The 21,447-nt window shown below is 41.4% G+C and overlaps 1 pseudogene; it reads left to right on the plus strand.

The window, feature by feature from the left end:
* The first annotated feature begins 3,234 nt into the window (after positions 1–3,234).
* LOC126253912 (5S ribosomal RNA) lies at positions 3,235–3,352 on the plus strand (annotated as a pseudogene).
* Positions 3,353–21,447: the final 18,095 nt, after the last annotated feature.

Below are 21,447 nucleotides of genomic sequence, written 5' to 3' on the forward strand. Positions count from 1 at the left end.
CAACAAACCCGTCATTTTTTAGGAATTAATATTCATTGGCACCTGAGGTGAACATACGAATACACTGTCATTGAAAATGTCATGAGCGCGCTACGTCCTCAGAGTCCTGTCATCAGTGGGTACGAGAAGCGTTTTCTACAACGGAATACAATTGTAAAACAAATTACACAAGGAAATTTACGAGACAACTAAAATACAAGTATTTAAAAGTCACAAAAAGCAAACTACAGTCTCAAGGATTATTTACTTAACACGGAGCAGGGAATGGTAAAAAATTAACATTATTTAATAATTAACAACTACCATTCTACAATAATAATCTTATTGTAAAATCTAATGCCCGAGAGGTGTAACAAATAATTCTAACCTCTTTTCATTTACTTGATCGTGTCAACAGTAAGCTACTTGTATCTCAGATATTTCAGACGGGCCGAAGGGACAACAGGAAAAATGTGTGTGTGTATGTGTGTGTGTGTGTGAGTGAGTGAGAGAGAGAGAGAAAGAGGCAAAGAGCGCACGTGCAAGCACTGCAGTGTAGTGTGTGCAGCGACTACCAATGTGATGCAAATCAATAGTTTCTGAAAATAAATTTTAAACCTTTCTGCAAATATATTTACACTGAAGAGCCAAAGAAACTGGTGCACATGACTAATAATGGGTAGGGCCTCCGCGAGCACGCAGAAGTGCCGGTACACGATGTCACATGGATTCGACTAATGTCTGAAGTAGTGCTGGAGTGAACTGACACCGAGAATCCTGCAGGGCTGTCCATAAATCAGTAAGAGTACGAGGGGAAGAGATCTCTTCTCAACAGCACGTTACAAGGCATCCCAGATACGCTCAATAGTGTTCATGTCTGGGGAATTCGGTGGCCAGTGGAAGTGTTTAAACTCGTGTTCCTGGGGCCACTCTGTAGCAATTCTGGACGTGTAGGGTGTCGCACTGTCCTGTCGGAATTGCCCAAGTCCGTCGAAATGCACAATGGACATGAAAGGATGCGGGTGATCAGACAGGATGCTTGAGTACGTGTCACTTATCAGACTAATACCTAGACATATCAAGTGTCCAGCATCGCCCCAACTGCACATGCCTCACACGGTTACAGAGCCTCCACCAACTTGAACAGTCCTCTGCTGACATGCAGGGGCCATGGATTTAAGAGGTTGTCTCCATACACGTCCATCCGCTCAATACAATTTGAAACGAGACTCGTCAGACCAGGCAACATGTTTCCAGTCATCAACAGTCCAATGTCGGTGTTAACGGGCCCAGCCGAAGGGTAAAGCTTTGTGTCGTGCAGGGTACACGAGTGGGCCTTCAGCTCCGAAAGCCCATATCGGTGATTTCTCGCTCAATGGTTCGCACGCTAACACTTGTTGATGGTCCACCACTGAAATCTGCAGCAGTCTGCGGAAGGGTTGCGCTTCTGTTACTGTGATCGATTCTCTTCAGCCGTCGTTGGTCCCGTTATTGCAGGATCTTTTTCCGGCCGCAGAGATGTCGGAGATTTTGTGTGTTACCGGATTCCTCATATTCACAGTACACTCGTGAAAAAGTCGTAGGGGAAAATCCTCACTTCATCGTTACCTCGGAAGTGCTGTGTCCCATTGCTCGTGCGCCGACTGTAACACTAAGTTCAAACTCAGTAATACCTTAATAACCTGCTATTGTAGCAGCAGTAACCGATGAAACAACTGCGCCAGACGCTCGTCTTTTATAGGAGTTGCCGACCGCAGCGCCGTATTCCGCCTGTTTACATATATCTGTATTTGAATACGAATGCCTGAACCAGTTTCTTTGGCGCTTCAGTGTATAAACACTGTATTTAATACACAACTGTTAAATCTAGGCCCCCGTGAGATAATAGTACTGTCTGCATGAATTAGTTAAACAATTTTTAAAATATTCTTTTTCAAATAAAATGGCGAGTATGAAGCCATTTTGTAAACGATCTGTGGACGAATGAACAACCGAAAAACCAGCTAACTAACACATTGAGTACAGACATTTGACAGAATGTGCTAGAAGCATTTTAACTTTTGTCCTTCAAGGTCTGCGAAGTACAGAAAATAAACGAGTAATCTGTGGTGAGGACACACAAATCAAGAAATATTACAACTACGACAGTTCGTACTCCATGGACTTCTCAGCTCCAGGCCGTGATTCTGTACTCCACAACTTCGCGCTGCTGGAGCGGTTTTATTTCTGCCGACTTCGGCGGTCTCCCTGCCTCACGTGATATATGTGTTCCGTGCGTCGCGTCGCGCCGAGCGCAAAACACGTAAGCACGCCCCCACCGGGATTATTCGTTTCCGGATCCGCTAACGCCGCCGCGGATGTTCTGCTGCGCGAAAAAAAGAACCCCTTCCGTGAAATATTCATGTTCCACTGCTGTTGATTTATATCACGACAGAGCGAGAAAGTAGTTGCGAGCGTGACACAGCAACCGTACAGTTCGCACTGCCTGCTCGCGCAAATGGAGGAGAAGAAGAGAGAATAAAAGGAACATGAAGGAATTATAATAACACTATGAAAAGGGAAGGAAGTGTAAAATGAACGCTTCAAGTTACAAGCTGTTATACCGGCCACTAGTGCAGAAAATTCCTGTTCTCATATGCAGGACGTCCCACATAAACGTACACATACACTTCATGAAGCACAGTGTAAGGAGGTACAGTATGAACTCACTTCTCACCATGACCTGTAAGTTAGGAAATTTCTTGGCATGAACAGTGACTCTGGGCCAAGGTTGTCCAAATGTTCACAAAATCTCCATCTGTTATAGATCATCTAATCGTCTGTAGGTCCCTAACACATTCCCCACACATAAAGCCGAATCCTCAACGGCTCTTCCCAAACCCTACATAAGCCAAAAATGCCTCACATATAACGACCATCTGATCACAGATTGCAAAACTCGCTCCATATGCCCCAGAGTATATTCAAACACTTGCTTTAAAAAGTTCACATAGCCCACATCCCTTCCAAATTTTCTTTGAAGCTTGTGCTACCGTTGGACCTTTTTTTAAAGATATTATTGAAACTAGTCATAGGCATTTCCAGTTATTCCTAACGATTCCAGTGTTTTTAACAGAATTTTATGGTCAACGGTATCAAGTTACACAGGTCACACCAATATTCAAGAAAGGTAGTAGGAGTAATCCTCTAAATTACAGGCCCATATCGTTAACGTTGATATGCAGCAGGATTTTAAAACATACATTGTGTTGGAACGGCAACGGCCTTGCCGCAGTGGTTACACCGGTTTCCCTGAGATCACCGAGGTTAAGCGCTGTTGGGCGTGGTCGGCACTTGGATGGGTGACCATCTAGGCCGCCATGCGCTGTTGCCATTTTTCGGGGTGCACTCAGCCTCATGATGCCAATTCAGAAGCTACTCGACCGATTAGTAGCGGCTTCGGTCAAGAATACCTTCATAACGACCAGGACACCGGTGTGCTGAACCCACGCCCTCCTATCCGCATCATCCACGGTGGTTGACACGGCGGTCGGATGGTCCCGGTAGGCCACTCGTGGCCTGACGACGGAGTGCTTTTTTTTATATTGCGCTCGAACATTATGAATTACCTCGAAGAAAACGGTCTATTGACACACAGTCAACATGGATTTAAAAAACATCTTTCCTGTGAAACAAAACTAGCTCTTTATTCACATGAAGTGCTGAGTGCCAGTGACAAGGGATTTCAGACCGATTCCGTATTTCTGGATTTCCGGAAGGCTTTTGACACTGTACCACACAAGCGGCTCGTAGTGACATTGCGTGCTTATGGAATATCGTCACAGTTTTGTGACTGGATTTGGGATTTCCTGTCAGAGAGGTCACAGTTCGTAGTAACTGACGGAATGTCATCGAGTAAAACAGAAGTGATTTCTGGCATTCCCCAAGGTAGTGTTATAGGCCCTTTGCTGTTCCTTATCTATATAAACGATTTTGGAGACAATCTGAGCAGCCGTCTTCGGTTGTTTGCAGATGCCGCTGTCGTTTATCGACTAATAAAGTCATCAGAAGATCAAAACAAACTGCAAAACGATTTAGAAAAAAATATCTGAATGGTGCGAAAAGTGGCAGTTGACCCTAAATAACGAAAAGTGTGTGGTCATCCACATGAGTGCTAAAAGAATCTCGTTAAACTTCGGTTACACGATAAATCAGTCTAATCTAAAAGCCATAAATTCAACTAAATAGCCAGATATTACAATTACGAACTACTTAAACTGGACGGAACACATAGAAAATGTTGTGGTGAAGGCTAACCAAAGACAGCGTTTTATTGGCAGGACACTTAGAAAATGTAACAGACCTACTATGGAGACTGCCTACACTACGCTTGTTCGTCCTCTTTTAGAATACTGCTGACTGATGTGGGATCCTTACCAGATAGGACTGACGGAGTACATCGAAAAAGTTAAAAGAAAGGCAGCACGTTTTGTATATCGCGAAATATGGGAGAGTGTCACAGAAATGATACAGGATTTGGGCTGCAAATCATTAAAAGAAAGACGTTTTTCGTTGAAACGGAATCTTCTCACGAAATCCCAATCACGAAATTTCTCCTCCGGATGCGAAATATTTTGTTGACACCGACCTTCATAGGGAGGAACGATCACCACTATAAAGTAAGCTCGTACGGAAAGATATAGTTGTTCATTCTTTCCGCGCGGTATACGAGATTGGAATAATGGAGAATTGTGAAGGTGCTTCGATGAACCCTCTGCCAGGCACTTGAATGTGATTTTTCTGAAATTTTGATCATGTGTTTGTCTGTACATGAACATCAAATCTAGCGATTTCGTCTTTTTTTGTCACGGAGTGTGTTTTGACTACTTGGTCTATTTAGATGTTTAAATCAGTGGTCAGTGTATTAAAGTTGATTGACTTCACGTACTTTTGATGTTTTAGATGGCTACTGTTATCGTCTTGAAGTTCCTTTTGCTTTTAGAGATAGGCCTATTCAGAAAACGGAAGGAAAAGAACGAATCTGAAATACTTTGGGACTTTTTTGAAGATGATTATTCAGCTGTTTCTATGGAGAAAGAATATTCTGATGACTGTGTGAACGAATGTTTTTATGCTTCTGAGGTCGATTCCAGTGAGAGTGACATAATGAAATCTGTCTTGAAATCTGTAAAGAAGCGTAATATGGCAGTGTTTTTAACTGTTCTGATAATAATGGTTCACATGGCTCTGAGCACTATGGGACTTAACATCTGTGGTCATCAGTCCCCTAGAACTTATAACTACTTAAACCTAACTAACCTAAGGACATCAGACACATCCATGCCCGAGGCAGGATTCGAACCTGCGACCGTAGCGGTCACGCGGTTCCAGACTGAAGCGCCTAGAACCGCACAGCCACACCGGCCGGCTTCTGATAATAATAAGAGATTCTGTTCTTGTGAATGATTCGTTTTGTCATAAAGTTAAAAACGCAAGTTAAACAGTCAAAATTTTTCTTGTCTCACAACAATAGATACTACTGCGTGTCAACAGTGTAAAATTAATTCAAATAAAGAACTGTTAAGCTCTTAAATAACTTATAACCATGCACTATAAATATCTATCTGACGATACCTCTCCACTAAGAAAGACATACTGAACATTGTTTGCTAGGAAGTCTTCAGTATGTGTTCAGAAATTTCGCATGCACGTAATTTGGTTAGTGATTACTGGAAGTAAAATCCGTGGCATTAACCTGAGCTAATCTGTGTAATGTCTTCTGGCTCTCATGAACGAACAGAGCACCCTCGGTTTCACACATTGCATACTTTCTGAAATCATACTTATTGCTGCATAGGTGTTAGGTCTCCAGAAAAGCCAAAATCAGTGAGCACAATGTATTTTTCTGTATTGTACGACAAGTAGACGACACTGAATTAGGTCTACAGTTCCACGAATCACTTTTGTGACCATTCTTACGAACCGATTTAAGAAGAGGGGCCAGTTCGTCAGCACAATAAGTATAGAATCCAAGGGAAACACTGTGGCACCCAGGAACACAATTCCAAAATAGCGGCTAAAACAAACGTAAATTATTTTCTATAGTCTACGTACGGAACAGAGGTGCCACGTCCCACGCAGAACACACACATAATCTTAAATTTCATTCAATTCACTTAAACAGGCAAACTATTCAGTTTGTAAATATGGAAACTGCATCAATGAGTTCTGGAACAGTTACACTATATTTTGATTTTAGTTTTATCTGCGGCAATAAATTCCTAACATAATATACGGCAATTTACGAAAATGCATTTCCTGATGACGTTCCCGAATTTTCGACACGCAGGAATCTTTCTTGTTGGAGTTACGAGAATACATTATGTGAATTAAATCTTAAGAATACATCATATTCTCATATGTTCGATACCAGAACTCTGTCGGAGATCTCTAATGTTAAATAATTCAAGCTAAATATAACGCACAATGGTCCGTTCGCGCCTTAATCGGGCGCCCATACTGTTGCTGACAACAGAAACAGGTCGCTATAAGTGTAACTTACTAATTTTTCTGATCTGCTAAATTAATTCCAACACAACAAAAAATAAGACTAAGTGTATTTATCAAGGTGGGAAAACATATCTTAAACAGGCCAATCTGTGTTAGAAAGAAGTCCGGAACCGCGGGACTGCTACGGTCGCAGGTTCGAATCCTGCCTCGGGCATGGATGTGTGTGATGTCCTTAGGTTAGTTAGGTTTAAGTAGTTCTAAGTTCTAGGGGACTGATGACCTAAGATGTTAAGTCCCATAGTGCTCAGAGCCATTTGAACCATTTGTTAGAAAGAAGAAAAGCTATACAAATAACAGGGCCTCCGTATTTCTGCAGTTCTGTAATATTTATTTTATGTGATACCGACTGAATTCCTAGAAAAACTTCCTTTGGAATTAGTTGTTATTAAAGCGTTCTTATTAAAATTTCGAAACTTACGACGATATAATTTTGTTATATAGGTACTTAGAGATGTAAACTGTGCACGCGAAAAATGTAGCTCAGTCCGCCTGTTCTCCATTTCTACGGGGATAATGGAAAATCTCCACTGACATCACTCTCGTTGTTGTGACGGATTCTTTAAGTGTCACTATCACTGTCAATGTTGTCATTTAATGAAATTATCATTTCCTCCACTGAATTTTCCAAAAGAGCTTCATTCTGCCACGCTCTTTCCATGATGCTCCGCGTATGTTTGATGGCTTTCTTCCACTCTACAGCAGTTAGTTGATTGGGGGGAGGGGACCAAACAGCGAAGTCATCGGTCCCATCGGATGAGGGAAGCAAGTGGGCCGTACCCTTTCACAGGAACCACAGCGGTGTTTACCTGAATCGAGTTACGGAAATCACGGAAAACATCAAGCATGATGGCCAGACGCAGGTTTTAGCCGTCGTCCCCACGAATACGAGTCCAGTGTTCTAACCACTGCGTCACCTCGCTCAGTCCCTACAGCGGTGACGTTCCTGACAACTTGTCTTGTGAGGGCTTCCACTGCAGACAGGGTAAATTTATTATTATTCCTGGTAATGTAACTTTTAATTTGGACCCATATTACAAGTAACTCTATAGTTTTGAAATAGCAGTGGTAAGGTGGTAGCCTAACGACTATATGCCCATGTTTTTTTCTTTTCTTGCCAGTTTGTCGATTTCGTGGAGGAGGAACTGCAGCTTATGGAGAGATATTTTTTCCATACGTTTCAGATTTTTAAGGTCATCACTGACATCCATCTCATGACGCTGAAGCGAATCAGTCAATTCTTCCTTACTGTTTGCCATGGCAGGTGCCTTGTCAACAACAACTGACTAGTAAGGAGCATTATCAAGGGCAACTGTTTACCGTTTTTGAAAGATTGGTAGCAGCCAATCTTCGAATCACTTTGTAAATGTAACGTGGTTCATTTCTTCGTAAAAATCTCCCTTTTCTTTGACATAAAATTTTCTCAGAAAATTATCTTGAACCAACTAGTCATGAAGCGTAAATAGTTGCGAAAGCATACTTGACCTCCTAGCAACCTATAATCATGGACAAACAGGGAGTATCATGACGGTTACAGGGATTAGCGACCATAAGGGCGTTGCTGCTAGGCTGAATACCGTAACACCCACAACCATCAACGCAAAGTACGTCTACACTCCTGGAAATGGAAAAAAGAACACATTGACACCGGTGTGTCAGACCCACCATACTTGCTCCGGACACTGCGAGACGGCTGTACAAGCAATGATCACACACACGGCACAGCGGACACACCAGGAACCGCGGTGTTGGCCGTCGAATGGCGCTAGCTGCGCAGCATTTGTGCACCGCCGCCGTCAGTGTCAGCCAGTTTGCCGTGGCATACGGAGCTCCATCGCAGTCTTTAACACTGGTAGCATGCCGCGACAGCGTGGACGTGAACCGTATGTGCAGTTGACGGACTTTGAGCGAGGGCGTATAGTGGGCATGCGGGAGGCCGGGTGGACGTACCGCCGAATTGCTCAACACGTGGGGCGTGAGGTCTCCACAGTACATCGATGTTGTCGCCAGTGGTCGGCGGAAGGTGCACGTGCCCGTCGACCTGGGACCGGACCGCAGCGACGCACGGATGCACGCCAAGACCGTAGGATCCTACGCAGTGCCGTAGGGGACCGCACCGCCACTTCCCAGCAAATTAGGGACACTGTTGCTCCTGGGGTATCGGCGAGGACCATTCGCAACCGTCTCCATGAAGCTGGGCTACGGTCCCGCACACCGTTAGGCCGTCTTCCGCTCACGCCCCAACATCGTGCAGCCCGCCTCCAGTGGTGTCGCGACAGGCGTGAATGGAGGGACGAATGGAGACGTGTCGTCTTCAGCGATGAGAGTCGCTTCTGCCTTGGTGCCAATGATGGTCGTATGCGTGTCTGGCGCCGTGCAGGTGAGCGCCACAATCAGGACTGTATACGACCGAGGCACACAGGGCCAACACCTGGCATCATGGTGTGGGGAGCGATCTCCTACACTGGCCCTACACCACTGGTGATCGTCGAGGGTACACTGAATAGTGCAGGGTACATCCAAACCGTCATCGAACCCATCGTTCTACCATTCCTAGACCGGCAAGGGAACTTGCTGTTCCAACAGGACAATGCACGTCCGCATGTATCCCGTGCCACCCAACGTGCTCTAGAAGGTGTAAGTCAACTACCCTGGCCAGCAAGATCTCCGGATCTGTCCCCCATTGAGCATGTTTGGGACTGGATGAAGCGTCGTCTCACGCGGTCTGCACGTCCAGCACGAACGCTGGTCCAACTGAGGCGCCAGGTGGAAATGGCATGGCAAGCCGTTCCGCAGGACTACATCCAGCATCTCTACGATCGTCTCCATGGGAGAATAGCAGCCTGCATTGCTGCGAAAGGTGGATATACACTGTACTAGTGCCGACATTGTGCATGCTCTGTTGCCTGTGTCTATGTGCCTGTGGTTCTGTCAGTGTGATCATGTGATGTATCTGACCCCAGGAATGTGTCAATAAAGTTTCCCCTTCCTGGGACAATGAATTCACGGTGTTCTTATTTCAATTTCCAGGAGTGTATTTACAAAGCTGATAAAAATGCTCCTAACGCCTTTTTAAGAGACAGTCTCTACTCCTTCCTGTATGATCATGTAAGCTACACAGAACGGGTCATATCGCTGTTGCAGAAGCAACGAAAAAAGCATGCCAAATTTAAAAGAACGCAAAATCCCCAAGATTGGAAAAGTTTTGCAGAAGTTCGAAAAATAGCGCGTGCTTCAATGCGAGATTCTTTTAATAATTTCCACAACGAAGCTCTGTCTCGGATTCTGGCAGAAAGCCCAAAGAGATTCTGGTCATACATAAAGCAGACCAGTGGCAAGACGCAATCAATATCCTCACTGCTCGATAACAACGGTGAAGTCACTGATGACAGTGCCATTAAAGCAGAGTTATTAAACACAGTTTTCCGAAATTCCTTCACTAAAGAAGACGAAGTAAATATCCCTTCCTGAATTCCAATCAAGAACAACTGCCAAGATGAGAAACGTAGAAGTAGATAGCCTCGGTGTAGCAAAGCAGATTAAATCACTTAATAAAGGCAAGACCTCTAGTCCAGATTGTATACAAGTCAGGTTCCTTTCAGAGTATGCTGATACAATAGTTCCACATTTAGCAATTATATACAACCGCTCGCTCACAGAAAGTTCCGTACCTAAAGACTGGAAAATTGCTCAAGTCACACCAATACTCAAAAAGTGAAACAGGAGTAATTCGCTGAATTACAGGCCCGTATCACTAACGTCGATCTGCAGTAGTGTTTTGGAACATATACTGTGTTTGAACATTATGAATTATCTCGAGCCGGCCGGGGTGGCCTAGCGCTTCTAGGCGCTACAGTCTGGAACCGCGCGACCGCTACGGTCGCAGGTTCGAATCCTGCTTCGGGCATGGATGTTTGTGATGTCCTTCGGTTAGTTAGGTATAAGTAGTTCTAAGTTCTAGGGGACTGATGACCTCAGAAGTCCCATAGTGCTCAGAGCCATTTGAACCAATTATCTCGAAGAAAGCGATTTATTGCCACATAGCACGGATTCAGAAAATATCCTTTTTGCGAAACACAAGTAGCTCTTTATACTCATGAAGTAATGAGTGCTATCGACAGGGGATGTCCAATTGATTCCATATTTTTAGATTTCCAGAAGTCTTTCGACACCGTTCCTCACAAGCGTCTTCTAACCAGATTGCGTGCCTATGGAGTATCGCTTCAGTTGCGCGACTGGATTCGTGATTTCCTGTCAGAAAGATCACAGTTCGTGGTAATAGACGGAAAGTCGTCGAGTAAAACAGAAGTAATACCCGGCGTTCCCCTAGGAAGTGTTATAGGCCCTCTATTATTCCTGACCTATACTAACGACATAAGAAATAATCAGAGTAGCCCTCTCAGAATGTTTGCAGATAATGCTCTCATTTACCATCTTGTAAATTCATCAGATGACCAAAACGAATTGCAAAATGATTTAGATATCTCTATGGTGCGAAAAGTGGCAACTGACCCTGTATAAAGAAAAATGTGAAGTTTGAAAGGTGGCTACACTGAGCCACAGCGCCAGAGATCGCGCTAGAGAGTATTGTTCCGCCGCCTCCACTGGCAGTGATTATTGAGATGTCGTAGTGGGCAGTGCTTGTCGAGGACTCGTAGTAGTCAGTGTGTGTTGAGATGTGCTAGTGGGCAGTGTTTGTCGAGATGTTGTTCCATGTTTTATGCAGTTGTTTGATGGGCTAGACAGCAGATGTTGTTCGAATGGAAATATTGTAGTGATCAGAGTGCTTTTCGTCAATATACATGAAGGTAAAATATTCTGTGTTTTTTTTTTTCATTATTTCAGTGTCTTAAACAATGCGTCATTACAGGTTCAGTCAACAAAGCATCTGGCTTGTGTTCTTGCATTAGAGTGTAATTCTGGTTCTCTTGAGTAATTATGGTATTTTTATTTTCTTTAATTAATTCAGTATAAATGATATTTAAAATTTCTTGTGTTATTGAAGAAGAACCGTGCCAGATGCGTACGTTGAGTCATACTTCCACACACAGAACAGTTACACTTGTGCTTTGGTTTCGTAGGTTTTATAGTTGCTGGGGACTTAATTAATCCCCGCATCTCGTGGTCGTGCGGTAGCGTTCTCGCTTCCCACGCCCGGGTTCCCGGGTTCGATTCCCGGCGGGGTCAGGGATTTTCTCTGCCTCGTGATGGCTGGGTGTTGTGTGCTGTCCTTAGGTTAGTTAGGTTTAAGTAGTTCTAAGTTCTAGGGGACTTATGACCACAGCAGTTGAGTCCCATAGTGCTCAGAGCCATTTGAACCATTTTTTTTGAACTTAATTAATTAATTGTGTTAATGAAAATTTGCATTTCATTCTTTGTTGTTGTTCTATGCAGTCAGATAGCGTAATAATACTAGTCAGGGCCAACCAGTACAAGACTTCGTAATCGGACAGACAGCTACTAAAGCAAAAAAAAAAATTAAAATTATTTTCATCTTATTTTAATTAAGCCCCCATGCACGTGGCGACCGCTGCTTCAGATCGTCTCTTGGAATTCTTCTGATTGTAAAAATAGTAGACAGTAGTATTGTTGTAGTAATTTGTAGTTTAGTAATTGTAGTCTATATTGCATGTGTAGATTTGGTAATTGTCATTCTTCTAATGGTATTTTTTTCAGAATTTAATTTTGTTGTCTTGCATACGCGTTTGACAATTTAGTGCAATTATTGCAATTGTTCGTTAATCGTGTTTGAGGGAAACATTTCGTGTGAATGGTATTGTTGGCGATAAAGAGTCATTGTGTGTAATTTTCGTACAGTGACGAGTTTTGTACATTTTGTAAATGATTACGCGATCAGTGAAAAAGGCAAAAATGATGAATAGTGAGAATGACGAAATTGTTAACATGGCGAACTCGCCAACAGAGGAAAACAGTATCATGAATAATGAAGTGGAAAACAATTTAATAAGTCGGGAAAATAGTCCGGAACCATTTCAAAATTTTTCTCAATCAGAAAATTCACAGAATACGAGATTAACGACAGAAGATATGGAGCAGTTGATGAGTGCAATATTAAATTTGGGAACTGAATTAAAAACAGTGGGATCACAAGTGGGAACAATTAAAACAGAGGTGGGAACTTTGGCAACACGGTTAGACTTACAAAAGGGAACAATGGAGCAGTTAGGATCTGAATTAAAAACAGAGATAGGAACAATTAAAACTGATATGGGAACAATGGAAACACGGTTTGACTCACTGGGATCACAGTTAGGATCTGAATTAAAAACAATGGAAACACGGTTAGATTCGCGAATAGGGACATGTTTCAAAAACATGAAGGATGAATTAAAGAAAGAAATTAGAGAGGAAGTACAACCGATTTTGAATGCTCACAATAATAGATTAATTGCAGTAGAGATTAGACAAAGGGAACAGGATAGAGAACAGGAAGAAAGAGATCGCGTGATAGTACAAAAATTTTCAGAGTTAAATTTACAACGCGCACACGATAAGGAGAAATATTTGAGAGAATCGAGGAATCCATACCAAATGACAGATTAAATAATCTAACACAACAATATGAACAGTTAACTACCAAATGTGTCAATACTGAAACCCGAGTCGCGACACTTACGGAAGACGTAAATAAACAGAAAGAAAAAATAGGTGAATTATCGGAAAGAGTTGAGGAGATTTCAGATAAATTGACAAATCTTAGTTTACATGGGGACAGAGATTCGGATGATACAGCTCCATTGCCATTTGCGGAAACTGAAGAGTACCAGAACATAAATAAGCATGTTGAAAATCAGGGAAAATTTAATGATCGTGTTAAAAGGGAAGTTGAGTCATTACGGAAGCAAGTCAAACAAATTGAAGGCGAAATCGTGGGAAAAGATAGCAAAAGAAATTTGGAATCACAGATAGCAGAGGGGTTTGAAGAAAGTAATTTATTTCATTTACGAGATGCAACAAGAGAGCGCCAGGCGCGCGAACTTGACAATAATCGACATTGGGACAGGGACAGACGCGGTAGGTCTTTGTCGCCACGAGGCGAAAACGTTGACTATAAACACTTCTTGACTGTTCGGAAGATCAAGATATTTCGCAATTCTAAGAATGACATACATCCATGTGCATGGCTAGATCAATTTATGTACGCACTTCCGCCAAATTTGCCACTAATTCACAAACTGAAATTTATGTGCAGCTATTAATGTCCTCAGGGGATTCACTACACTAAGTGAATATGTGCCGTAGCGTTCACAGGGCCCCGAGCTGTAGTGGTGCTATTTCCCTTTTAGTTTTCTGCACCGCTGCCTACTCTTATACTATTCTTTGCATCTATAAAAACAACTCTTCTACTATCAATCTATCTAGACAGTAGGTAAAGAATAACCGGATTTGACTGTTTTACCCAAAAGTGACTTTGGAAATTACCGTTTGGACTTACTATACTTTCTGCAGCATTCATTCGTAGTTTAAACGAATCTTACCTGTTTATCTTCGTGACAATATTACTTCATATGTTGACGATATTCTTATTGCTAAACGTTCTTGGAGTGAGCATAACAAAATTTTGGATTCATTATTACGTATTTTTGCAAGAGTTGGCATTACAGTGAACTTAGAAAACTCTGAATTTGGTCGTTCTCAGGTGAAATTTCTCGGTCACATTATTTCTACAGAAGGTATTCTGCCTGATCCAGAGAAACTAGACGCTATTCGTAATTATGCTGTTCCTTCCACAAAACGTGATGTTCGTAGTTTCCTTGGTGTCTGTAATTTTCTTAGACGCTTTGTTAGATTGGATGATTTGGCCACACCTCGTTTACACATTTCAGTTATGCACACTTTGGTCCCAGAAAATGCTTTCATAAATTACGAGAAAATTGCTACTTCAGTAATATGGAAAAACGTATTCGTTCTGTTCTTGCCAAATGCAAATTATGTCAACAGGCTAAGCCGCCAACTGTTTCTCACAGAGCACCGTTGTTTCATATCATTCCAGCGAAATTAAAGGACATGGCTGCAGTCGATTTGTTCGGTCCAGTGGTTCGTTCTACTAATGGTTTTGCGTACATTTTCGTAGCAGTGGAATTGACATCAAAATATGTGTGTTTTACACCTTTACGCAAAGCAACAGCTCGTTCAGTATCTAACGCTTTCATCAAACATTTTCTTAAAGAAGTGGGTCATGTTGATAAGGTTATATCAGATAATGGATCACAGTTTCGCTCTAAAATTTGGCTTCGTACTCTACGGCGTCGTAAGATTAAACCAATTTTTATTTCACTTTTTCACCCTCAATCTAATGCTTCAGAGAGATGGATGAAGGAAATCAATAAATTGTGCCGTCTTTATTGTCATCAGAATCACAGAACTTGGGATCAGTATCTTCATATTTTTCAAAACATTCTGAATGAACTTCCTAATGACTCAACTTCTTTACCGCCTCGATTGATATTAAAAAATAAAGCACCGTCAAATCGCATTTCTGAAATAGTTCCTTTTCCGCCTACACGGAAACTGCGGCATTATGAAGTTGTCAACCTGGCTCTACAAAATATTGCGTCTGCGGGTGCAAGAAGAGAGAAATCAGCTAAACGTCCTGGTCGTTTAAAAATTTTGTCAGTTGGTCAGAAGGTATTAATTAAGTCTCATGGTTTGTCTCATAAAGGAAAAGGCTTGTGTCGCAAATTTTTTCTGCTTTATAACGGTCCATATAGGGTTCGCAAAATCATTCATGATAACACTGTTGAAATAGAAACTCTTAAATCACGACGCTCTAAGGGAATACATCACATATCTAACGTTAAAATTTTTGTGGAATGACATACTTTAGAGAAACTAACAGCTACATGTAAACATGCAGAGAATACAAGGATACCGCGCTGTGTTTTGGCGGCGGCACATACTCAAAGCAACAGTCAGTCTGCGCGCCGCACAAGGCAGTCGTTGACCGCAAACAATTACTTCCTACGTCACGCGCCTACAGCTGATCGAGCGCTCAGTGCGAATGCACTGACAGGCGTAAACAAATACACAGTCTAATTTCTCGGATTAAATTCAGTATAAAGCTATAGTGACTTGATAAATTATGTTATTAACGTTCAGTATTTTTCAGGATACGGTTATATAAAATATTTAAGACCTTCAGGTAAATTCTGTGCATATCCGACGTTAAGACGACTTACTATGGAGAAAATTTCAGGAAGAATGTAATTTCGAAGAAAAAAAAGTAATAAACTAAAAAGGGTAACTATTCATTGAGTTTATTTTTCAGGTAACATATTTCCACTTAGGTACGTACTTTAGACGTAATTTGCTGCTTGCGATTACGTGACTCATACTTTGTGCTAAATTTCATGTTCTATGAATTTACTTGTGAAGCGACGTGCTTGTGTACATTTGCTGATTTTGACAATTATTGATTAATGAACAGTGTTATTACTTGTGTATACTATGCATCGCTTGACTGCTATGCCTTTTCACTGATGTCATATTTTTTTATTATGTGCCTGCTGTGCTTATTTATTTAAATTGTAATTGTCAACTGATTAATTGTGCTGACTGTGGTTATGTATGTAGGTTATACTTTGTGATTTATCTGCTTGCGCCTTCATGTTTACTTATTAAGATTACATATGAACATTTATTTGCCTATGCTATAATGCTAATGACCTGTTTATTATATAAGATATGTACTTGCTGCTTTGCGTATGGATTGCATATTTACACATTTCTGTTTTGTTGTCATAACTACTCTTTAATTTGGCGTATACAAATGCTGATATGAGGTGTACGTACATGGAGTTTAGGCCACACTATGGTGTTAATTATAGATTGTTTGCTTGGCAGAGCCTCGTTGTAGGAATTGTGCTGCATCCACTTGTTGACATTCTGTTCTCTACTGGTATATTTACTCGCTATTGCATGTTTTGCTTACGCTCAGTGCCTGATATTTCTAAGATAAGAAAATGAACTGCTATAATTCGACAAACGACATTAGTACGAGAAACTTCATAGAAGCCACATGAGCTGGAGGTTTTATGGAAGCTGTATAAATTTATGCTAATAGGAAGGAAGCTAACGACATGACATACCAACACTAGGGTTAGACCATTGACAGTTATTACACGGCATTCTTCGTGAGCAATTGAAATAGTAAGTGACACTTGACACAAGAAATATTTCACATGTTTGCTTCTGTTTGCTATAATTCTTGAAGTGGTGTACACACTGAAATATCACGATTATTCACACTTCGTAATCGTACTTACTTACTGAAAGTTCTTCGAACTAAAGGCTTTTAGAGGTCATGTATGCATTTCTTTTATTTAATGATGGACAAAGTAACCAAAATATATTTTATGATTCATAATGAGCAGAAGATTTGGGTCAGATGGATTACACAGAGGTTGTGTGTTGACATTGTGTCTTCGGATTGTATGGGATGATGAATTGAAGTTGCACTAGGATTTTGTCTGTACTTGTTCGAAGAGACTGACTAGAGGAAAGAGTTGTTATGAAAGTGAAATGATATTGGCGATAAGGTTTATATGTGTCGACGTATTGAAGTGGTATTATTGAGGTATTGAGATTGTGTGAAGTTGATGATTATTGGAGTTTTCGTGGACAAGAGGTAAGGTAAATGAGGTTTATATGTATCAACGTATTGAAGATGTATTATTGATGATATTGATGATAAGGTTTATATGTAGACGTAAAAGGTATTATTGAAGTATTGAGATTATGCGATGCTGATGATTATTGGAGTTTTGGTGGATAAGAGGTAAAGTAAGTGAGGAGCATATTTTTTTTGTTGGTCTATATGGAACAAGGAGGATGAAGATGGCAGACTAGAACACTTAAGTAGAAGGAAGATTGTCTACACACACTTTGTTAAATCAATAAGCAGTACATACTTTTTTTTCGAAGAGAGGAAGCATTTGCATATCTTGGCACACTGACAGTTGTTCAGCAACCGTACATTTTGACCTGGCTTGGCAAACATTGGTCTTGACATGATGACTATGACGTTGACTAACTATTATTGACTGTTATACATTGCTGCCACTACTACTTGATACACATGATGAACATAAAATTTTGACAGAATTGCATTTACACAGTTAACACTATTCAACTACACAGTAGCACTAATGTGGATGAAAGATGAGTGAGTGTGTTTTGTGTGTTTTCCTTTTATAATCCCAGAGAAGTGATCCCAACCTATCTCCTAAATATTATTTTACTTGTTGTTGTGGCTTGCACTGACACCCATAAATATTATAGGTTTACTGTTATTGTATACTGTAATAGTTAATATGACAACTACCTGATATCATTTGTGCGTTTATTATGATTTGTATGTTTAGTGTAGGAGCATTGATAATAATTTTGTTAGTTGTGTGTGCACTCAAACTATTGTTCATGACTGAACTGTCTCATTAGTGATAGTGAATATTATGGACTGTTACCTGCACTTATTCAACATGGTGGATGCCACCTGGACATGTTTAATTTCTGCTGATGAACTGTGTGATTAGTGAAAGTGAATATTATGGACTGCGGTCAGCACCTGTTCAACATTGCTGGTGCCACTAATGGAACTGCTTATACTGAAATGGTGTTACTTGTTGGTGTCTGCACCTGTTCAACATTGCTGGGTGCCACTGATGGATTGCTTCTACTGAAAAGATGTCACATGTTGCTGTTTGCACCTGCTCAACATTGCTGGTGCCACTAATGGAACTGCTTATACTGAAATGGTGTTACTTGTTGATGTCTGCACCTGCTCAACATTGCTGGGTGCCACTGATGGAACGCTTCTACTGAAAAGATGTCACCTGTTGATGTCTGCACCTGCTCAACATTGCTGGGTGCCACTGATGGATTGCTTCTACTGAAAAGATGTCACCTGTTGATATCTGCACCTGTTCAACATTGCTGGTGCCACTAATGGAACTGCTTATACTGAAATGGTGTTACTTGTTGGTGTCTGCACCTGTTCAACATTGCTGGGTGCCACTGATGGACTGTTTCTACTGAAAAAATGTCACCTGTTGATATCTGCACCTGTTCAACATTGCTGGGTGCCACTGATGGACTGCTTCTATTGAAATAATGTTACCAGTTGGTATTTGCACCTGTTGACCATTGCTGGGTGCTACTGCTGGAACTATCAACTACTTGTTTTTTCTAAATCAAAAGCGTTTATGTGAATATTTGTATAAACCGATTTTTGTGTATTACTGTTTGTGAAAAGTTATGAGACTCTTACCTGCACATATTCGTCATTGCTGACGCTATTGATTGAATTGTTTAACCACATAATACTTGTGTAAACTATTATGTAAAGTCACATGTATGAAAGAATTTGTATTGCTTACTGTATTCTATATATTAGGTTATTGAAAGGTCAGTGCAAAGCCAAAATTTTATCTAGTTATATGATATTTACGCATTAATATTATCTTTTATTTTTGTCTGTATTTTTTTTGACGAATTTGTTGGTATTTTCACCACCAATGCTGGCAAAAATACCATCAAATTCTAGCCCGTGGAGGAAGGGCATATGAAAGGTGGCTACACTGAGCCACAGCGCCAGAGATCGCGCTAGAGAGTATTGTTCCGCCGCCTCCACTGGCAGTGATTATTGAGATGTAGTGGGCAGTGCTTGTCGAGGACTCGTAGTAGTCAGTGTGTGTTGAGATGTGCTAGTGGGCAGTGTTTGTCGAGATGTTGTTCCATGTTTTATGCAGTTGTTTGATGGGCTAGACAGCAGATGTTGTTCGAATGGAAATATTGTAGTGATCAGAGTGCTTTTCGTCAATATACATGAAGGTAAAATATTCTGTGTTTTTTTTTTTTCATTATTTCAGTGTCTTAAACAATGCGTCATTACAGGTTCAGTCAACAAAGCATCTGGCTTGTGTTCTTGTATTAGAGTGTAATTCTGGTTCTCTTGAGTAATTATGGTATTTTTATTTTCTTTAATTAATTCAGTATAAATGATATTTAAAATTTCTTGTGTTATTGAAGAAGAACCGTGCCAGATGCGTACGTTGAGTCATACTTCCACACACAGAACAGTTACACTTGTGCTTTGGTTTAATTACAAATAACCTAAATTGGAACGACCACATAGATAATGTTGAAATTAGAACAAACCAAAGACTGCGATTCGTTGGCAGAACACTTAGAGGGTGCAACAGGTCTACTAAAGAGTCTGCTTACATCACGCTTGTCCGCCCTATCCTAGAGTATTGCTGTGCGGTGTGGGATCCGCATCAGGTGGAACTGACGGATGACATTGAAAAAGTTCAAAGAAGGACAGCTCGTTTCGTATTATCGTGAAACAGGGGAGAGAGTGCCACAGCCATGATACGTGAATTGGAGTGGCAATCATTAAAACAAAGGCGTTTTTCATAGCGTGCAGGACCTTCTCATGAAATTTCAATCACCACAATTCTCCCCCTATAGCGAAAACATTCTGTTGGCACCCACTTACATAGGGATAAATTATCATCACGATAAAATAAGAGAAATCAGGGCTCACACAAAAAATTTAAGTGCTCGTTTTTCCCGCGCGCCGTTCGAGAGTGGAAGGGTAGAGACACAGCCTGAAGGTGGTTCATTGAACCCTCTGTCAGGCACTTTATTGTGAATAGTAGAGCAATCATGTAGATGTAGACTGTTTGGAGAAAACCTTGCGAGATGCTTCCATGAAGAAGAATAAGTCTACCCCTCTTGCTAGAAGGCACGGCCGTTGTCCCTCTATCCGTGTCGTCTGTCCAGGCCTCCTTGACAACTTGATCAGTACTTACTCACATTTCGTTGAGTCACACCACTATGTCGATATTTACTCTATGGATGTCCCTTAAAAATCAGCATCACCATGCAGCTACATCCTCCCTCTCCAACAGTTTATGGCCACAGAAATGTCCACAGTGAAAGCCGAGGTTGTGTAAAACTGTGGGCAAGGATGTGCGACTGCCTTGAAAAAGTCCTGGTTCTTTAAGTGTGAGCAGTCGTCCTGAGTGTCAGATGTTCCTTCCAGAGATAATAACCACAAACACGACGACGAAACGCGTCCTCCGCAAACGAACAGATAGTGATAATCAGTTTATTCATACGACGTTTTTTCCCAGGGTGTTAAGTTTCGATGTTTCTTCAGCTTACTTTTCTTTGTCGGATATTGCCTTCTTGATCTTCACAACAGTGTTTTTGTTTGTATTCAGAGCTGCAGATTTTTGGCAATTACTGTGTCAATGGGGAACAGCGGGCCATCAGTAAGTTTTCATTCTCAAAGTAAACGCGTAATTGCAAACCATTTCTTTCGACCGCCCTCGTACGGCCATCACCTGGCCAAGAGAACGTCCTCGAACTTCTCCATTTAAAATTTTCGACCAACTTCCTGCTGACATCGTACCATACAATGAATAACGGTAACGACGAATGACAGTAACAAAGAATAATAGTAACAGCTCCTACAACCGTAACAACGAACACACAGAAAGTCACAGTGCGCAACGCTCACGCAGGACAGCAAGCATACTGCAAGTGAAACTCACTGCAAACGGGAAGTGTGATGTGGGGTGAAGGTCTGACAACTTCGGGAGTTTGCTGTAGCTGCAGGTAGCTTGGTATTGGCAGGAGATGGCCCGGGACTTCCACTTGGACTTTACTACACCACCACCCCCTCCCCCTCTTCACTTTCGTCATCGCTGTCAATACAAAAGTAGTTTTCGACGAACTACAGTAGAAGAAGAATGAGTAGCTCTGAGGGATGAGGTAGTGAACGCAGCAGAGGATCAAGTAGGTAAAAAGACGGGGGCTAGTAGAAATCCTTGGGTAATATTGAATTTAATTGATGAAAGGAGAAAATATAAAAATGCAGTAAATGAAGCAGGC

The sequence above is a fragment of the Schistocerca nitens genome, chromosome 4 (assembly GCF_023898315.1).
Source record: "Schistocerca nitens isolate TAMUIC-IGC-003100 chromosome 4, iqSchNite1.1, whole genome shotgun sequence".
In the NCBI taxonomy this organism is placed as follows: Eukaryota; Metazoa; Arthropoda; class Insecta; order Orthoptera; family Acrididae; genus Schistocerca; species Schistocerca nitens.